We start from the raw sequence: 6393 nt of genomic DNA, 5'->3' as shown, positions 1-6393 counted from the left end.
CTCGTGGTTTTGGAGCGCTTGTTGTCAATGTTGCCAGGTTCGCTTATTATCAGCGACTTCGGTTTTGTTATTTGTCGTCTCATAAAAATGTCGGTACTCACTTGTCACACTTTTTGGACGTTTTTCCAGTATGTACTTGCATCTTTAGGTTTACTGTCTGGTTACTGGCTCGATGTAAGCTCCAGCTTTACCTGTTTGACGTTACTTTATAAAGGCCGCAGTACGGATGTAGTTCAACAGTGGAGGCGATTTTTCCTTCTGAGATCATTAGACGAGCTGCACGGGTGTGTCACCTGTTCCCAGACGGCTGAGTTTTTCCAGTAATACTGGAAACAGTTAAGACTTAGCAAATTTAGAGATAATGAATAATAAAATGACCCTTGAGGACAAATACATGTTTTTTTAATTTGAATTTTGAATTTTCATAGCACTGAATATTATTGTTTCTAGAAAACTGAATCTTTCAAGTAACAGGCATGAAAGATGAAAATAAGAAGGTAGATGCAATATTATATATTATGTATACACTGTATATTAATGTATTTAAAGTAGCCGCAAGAGGGCACAAGCCAGTGTCTTATTGTGGCAGTCCCAAGCCCGGATAAATACAGAGGGTTGTGTCAGGAAGGGCATCCAATGTAAAACTTTTGCCAAATCAAACATGCGAATCAAACCTATAACTTCCATACCGGATCGGTCCAAGCCTAGGTTAACAACGACCGCCATCAGTGCTGATCACCTACAGGGTGCCGGTGGAAATTGAACTACTGTTGGTCGAAGAAGGAGAGGGGGAAGAGGGAGAGAGAGTAGAGGAACACCAAGAGTATAGGACTGAGAGTAGGGACGTTGAATGTTGGAACTATGACAGGAAAAGGTAGAGAGTTGGTTGACATTATGGAGGAAGGTAGACATACTGTGTGTCCAGGAGACAAGGTGGAAAGGTAGCAAGGCTAGACGTTTATGACCAGGGTTCAAGTTCTTCTATCATGGTGTAGATAGGAAGAGAAATGGAGTAGGAGTTATCTTGAAGGAGGAGTTTGTTAGGATTGTCTTGGAGGTAAAAAGAGTGTCAGATAGAGTGATGAATCTGAAGCTAGAAATCAAAGGTGTGATGTTCAATGTTGTTAGTGGATATGCTCCACAGGTAGGATGTGAGCTGGCGAAGGAGGAAAAATTCTGGTTGGACTTTGATGAGGCGATGCAGAGCATACCTAGAAGTGAGAGAGTTGTCATTGGTGCAGACCTCAGTGGACATGTTGGTGCAGGAAACAGAGGTGATGAGGAGGTGATGGGCATGTTTGGTATCCAGGAGACGAACGCAGAAGGATAGATGGTGGTTGACTTTGCAAAAAGGATGGAAATGGCTATAGTAAATACTTTCTTCCAGAAGAGGCAGGAACATAGGGTGACCTATAAGAGTGGAGGTAGGAGCACACAGGTAGACTTCATCTTGTGTGGACAGTGTAATCTGAAGGAGATCAGTGACTGCAAAGTAGTGGTAGGTGAGAGTGCAGCCAAACAGCATAGGATGGTGGTGTGTAGGATGACTCTGGTGGTGAGGAAGATGAAGAGGGCAAAGGCAGAGCAGAGGAAGAAATGATGGAAGCTGTAAAAGGAAGAGTGTTGCATGACTTTTAGGAAGGAGTTAAGACAGGCTCTGGGTGGTCAGGAGGTGCTTCCAGATGACTGGACAACTATAGCTAATGAGATAGAGATGGGAAGGACGTGCAGCAGGTTAGGGTGATTCAGGTTAGGGATGTGCTAGTAGTGCGATGGGAAGATGGAAAGAGTACTATGAAGAGTTGATGAACGAGGAAAACTAGAGAGAACAAAGACTGGAAGAGGTGGCTGTTGTGGACCGGGAAGTAGCAAAGATTAATCGGGATGAAGTGAGGAGGGGATTGAAGAGGATGAAGAGTGGAAAGGCAGTTGGTCCTGATGATATACTGTACCTGTGGAGGTATGGAAATGTCTAGGAGAGGTGGCTGTAGAGTTTCTGACTGGGCTGTTCAACAGAATTTTAGATAGTGAGAAGATGCCTGAGGAATGGAGGAGAAGTGTGCTGGTCCCCATCTTTAAGAACAAGGGAGATGTGCAGAATTGTGGCAACTACAGAGGAATAAAGCTGATGAGCCATACAATGAAGTTATGGGAAAAAGTAGATGAAGCTAGACTAAGAGCAGAAGTGAGCATTTGTGAGCAGCAGTATGGTTTCATGCCAAAAAAAAGAGTACTGCAGATGCAGTATTTGCATTGAGGATGTTGTTAGAGAAGTACAGAGGGAGCTGCATTGTGTTTTTGTAGATCTAGAGAAAGCTTATGATAGGGTGCCCAGAGAGGAACTGTGGTATTGTATGAGGAAGTATCTTAGAGTGGTGCCAGACAGGTATGAAGACTGTAAGACAGTGGTGAGGTGTGCTGTAGGTGTGACAGAGGAGTTCAAGGTGGAGAAGGGACTGTATCAGGGATCAGCTCTGAGCCCCTTCTTGTTTGCTATGATGATGGACAGGCTGACAGATGATGTTAGACAGGAATCTCCATGGACTATGATGTTTGCAGATGACATTGTGATCTGTAGTGAGAGCAGGGACCAGGTAGAGGAGAATCTTGAGAAGTGGAGGTTTGTCCTGGAAAGGAGAGGAATGAAGGTTAGCCGCAGTAAGACAGAGTACATGTGTGTGAATGAGAGGGACACAAGTGGAAGAGTGAGGTTACAGGGAGAAGAGATCAAGAAGGTGGAAGATTTTAAGTACTTAGGGTCAACAGTCCAGTGCAATGGAGAGTCTGGAAAAGAGGTGAAGAAGCGTGTACAGGCAGGATGGAACGGGTGGAGAAAAGTGTCAGGTGTGATGTGTGATAGAAGAGTCTCAGCTAAAATGAAAGGAAAGGTGTACACAACTGTGGTGAGACCAGCGATGTTGTTTGGTCTAGAGCCAGTGTCACTGAGGAAAAGACAGGAGACAGAGCTGGAGGTAGCAGAGATGAAGATTCTGAGGTCCTCTTTGGGAGTGACCAGGATGAATAGGATCTGGAATGAGTACATCAGAGGGACAGCACATGTTAAAGGTTTTGGAGACAAAGTCAGAAAGGCCAGACTGAGATGGTTTGGACATGTCCAGAGGAGAGATAGTGAATGCATTGGTAGAAGGATGCTGAGTTTTGAACTGTCAGGCAGGAGGCCTACAGGAGGACCAAAGAGGAGGTTTATGGTTGTCATGAAAGAGGACATGAAGGTAGTTGGTGTCAGAGCAGAGGATGCAGAAGACAGAGTTGGATGGAGGCAACTGATTCGCTGTGGTGACCCCTGAAGGGAAAAGCAAAAACGAAAAGAAGAAGTATACTGTATATCTTTATATACTGTATATTACAGACACACACACACACACACACACACACACACACACACACACACACACACACACACACACACACACACACACACACACACACACACACACACACACACACACACACACACACACACACACACACACACACACACACACACACACTCACCCTTGATACTTCTCAATTTTTTCGTGTTCCTTCTTCCTGATGATGGAAGAAGGAATCGCCACATCTGTCACCACTGCTCTCTTCTGCTCTTTGTCCACCACCACTATGTCCGGTTGATTAGGCAGCAGCTGTTTCTCAGTCTGGAAGCTGAAGTCCCACAGGATCTTAGCCTTGTCGTTCTCAACCACCTTTGGTGGTATGTTCCATTTGGATTTGGGTACTTCTAGTCCATAGTGGGAACAGATGTTCGTGTACACGAACACAGCTACTTGGTTGTGCCTCTCCATGTATGCTGAGCCGACGAGCATCTCACACCCTGCTACCACATGCTGGACTGCCTCTGGGGCTTCTTTACATAGCCTGCACCTTGGTTCAGATCTACTGTGGTAGATATTGGCCTCTATTGCTCTAAGGCATTCACTGAGCAGTTCATCTGTTGGGGCCATCTTCCTGATATACTCTTGGATTTTCGATGTTTCATCCTGGACAGTGGCCCTGATGCTCACTAGTCCTCGGCCTCCCTCTTTCCGCTTAGTGTACAGCCTCGGGGTGAGGAGCTTTCTAGTCTTAATATCTGTGGCTTCTATCGCCTCCTTTGGCCAGCTTATGATCCCAGCGGGGTATCTGATGACTGGCAGTGCATACATGCTGATGGCTCGGACTTTGCTCTTGCCATTTAGTTGACCTCTCAGGACTTTCCTTACTTTCTGGAGGTATGTGGCTGTGGATGACTTTCTTGTGGCCTCCTCATGATTGCAATTAGCCTGTGGGATTCCAAGGTATTTGTAGCTGTCCTTGATGTCTTCTATCCTGCCCCCTGGTCGGTCAACCCCTTCAGTTCTGATCATCTTGCCTCTTCTCGATACCATCTGGCCACATTTGTCTCATCCGAATGACATCCCTATGTCGTCATTGTAGATCCTGGTGGTGTGAGTCAGTGAGTCGATTTTCTCGCTCATTCTTGGCATACAGCTTGATGTCATCCATGTAGAGGAGATTGTTGATTGTTGTCCCACTTCGGAATCGGTATCCTTAGCCGCTCTTTGTGATGATGTGACTGAGGGGGTTCAGGCCTATGGAGAAGAGCAGTGGTGATAGTGCATCCCCTTGGTATATGCCACACTTGATGTTAGTCTCCAGGGTTGTCTTCCACATTCCCAATGAGTTCTTGATGAAGGCTCTTAGTGTCCTGTTGATCTTATACAGTTCCAGACATTCCAGTATCCACGTGTGTGGCATTGAATCGTAGGCTTTCTGGTAGTCTATCCAGGCGGTGCACAAGTTGGTCTGCCTGTTCTTACAGTCTCTGTGTACTGCTCTGTCCACCAGTAGCTGGTGCTTGGCTCCCCTGGTGTTACTATCAGCTCCTTTCTGTGCCCTGTTCATATATTGATCCATATGCCTACTCTTCTTAGCCGCCATGATGCCTGACAGGAGCTTCCATATTGTGCAGAGACAGGTTATTGGCCGGTAGTTGGATGGGGTGGATCCCTTCTGTGGCTATTTCATGATCAGGACTGTCCTGTCTTCAGTCAACCATTCTGGGTGCGTCCCATCCCTTAGCAGCTGGTTCATCTGTGTTGCTAGGCGCTTATGGAGTGCTGTCAGTTTCTTTAACCAGTATGTATGGATCATATTGGGGCCCTGTGCTGACCAGCTCTTCATCTTTGACACTCTTTCTTGGGTGTCTGCCATTAAGATGGATACTGGTTCTGGTTCTGGGAGGCTGTTCTGGGAGGCTGCTGTGGTCAGTCCAGTATTTCTCCACCTCAGCTCTGACTGACTGCTGCTATTTCCCTGCCACTGAGAATACACCTTTGCTGGTTGAGAATAACCTTTATTTATTCTCCTGGCCTCTATCTCCTTGTTGTATCTCTTCAGTCGGGTAGCCAGAGCTGCTAGTCTCTGTTTAGCAGTTTTGAGTGCTTCAGGTATGGAGAGCTTGCTGTATTTCCTGGGTGCCCCTTTTTTCACCATGTTCCCCTTCTGCAGCTCAGCTAGCTGGCTGACTTCTCTCCGTGTCGCCTTTATCTTGGCCTCTAACCGTCTCGAGGATTGTTGGTCTCAGTTATGTTCCCTGTGGGGTTCTAAACCACGCCTTCCTGAATTCCAGACAACGACCTCCTGCATTTCAGTAAGTTGACTGGATAGTGTTTGTCCCGACTAGGATTCGAACCCACAACCTCCTGCATTCAAATCAGTTGATTTAAACACTGTACTATCCAGCTGCTATATACAGTATATATATATATATATATATATATATATATATACACAGTGTATATATATATATATATATATATATATATATATATATACAGTGTGTGTGTATATATTTTTATATATATATACAGTATATATACAGTATATATACAGTACATATATATATATACACAGTATATGTACAGTGTATATATATATACATACAGTATATATACAGTATATATATATACATATATATATATATATATATATATATATATTGGGAACTCTAACTAAATATGTTTATATTCTAGATCAGAGGTTCTTAACCAGGGTTCGATCGAACCCTGGTTAAGAGAAGCCTAATTTTCAGTCTGGGATAGGCAGTTAAGGCAGGAAGAGAAGGATGCAGCTATGTTGATCCTAATGGAGTGTCAACTCACGCATGCTGAAGTTCTTAACCAGGGTTCGATCGAATCCTAGGGGTTCGGTGAGTTGGTCTCAGGGGTTCGGCGGAGACGTAGGTCAAGCGGATGAACAGACTCATCCGCAGAGCGTGCTCAATGGTTGGGCTGAGCCTGGACTCTGTGGATACGCTTCTGGAGAGCAGGACCATGTCTAAAGTTAATGCTATCATGAACACCAGCCACCCCCTGCACACCACCTTCTCCCAGC

Source organism: Antennarius striatus, chromosome 2, assembly GCF_040054535.1.
Source record: "Antennarius striatus isolate MH-2024 chromosome 2, ASM4005453v1, whole genome shotgun sequence".
In the NCBI taxonomy this organism is placed as follows: Eukaryota; Metazoa; Chordata; class Actinopteri; order Lophiiformes; family Antennariidae; genus Antennarius; species Antennarius striatus.
Note: the sequence above shows the minus strand (reverse complement) of the source record.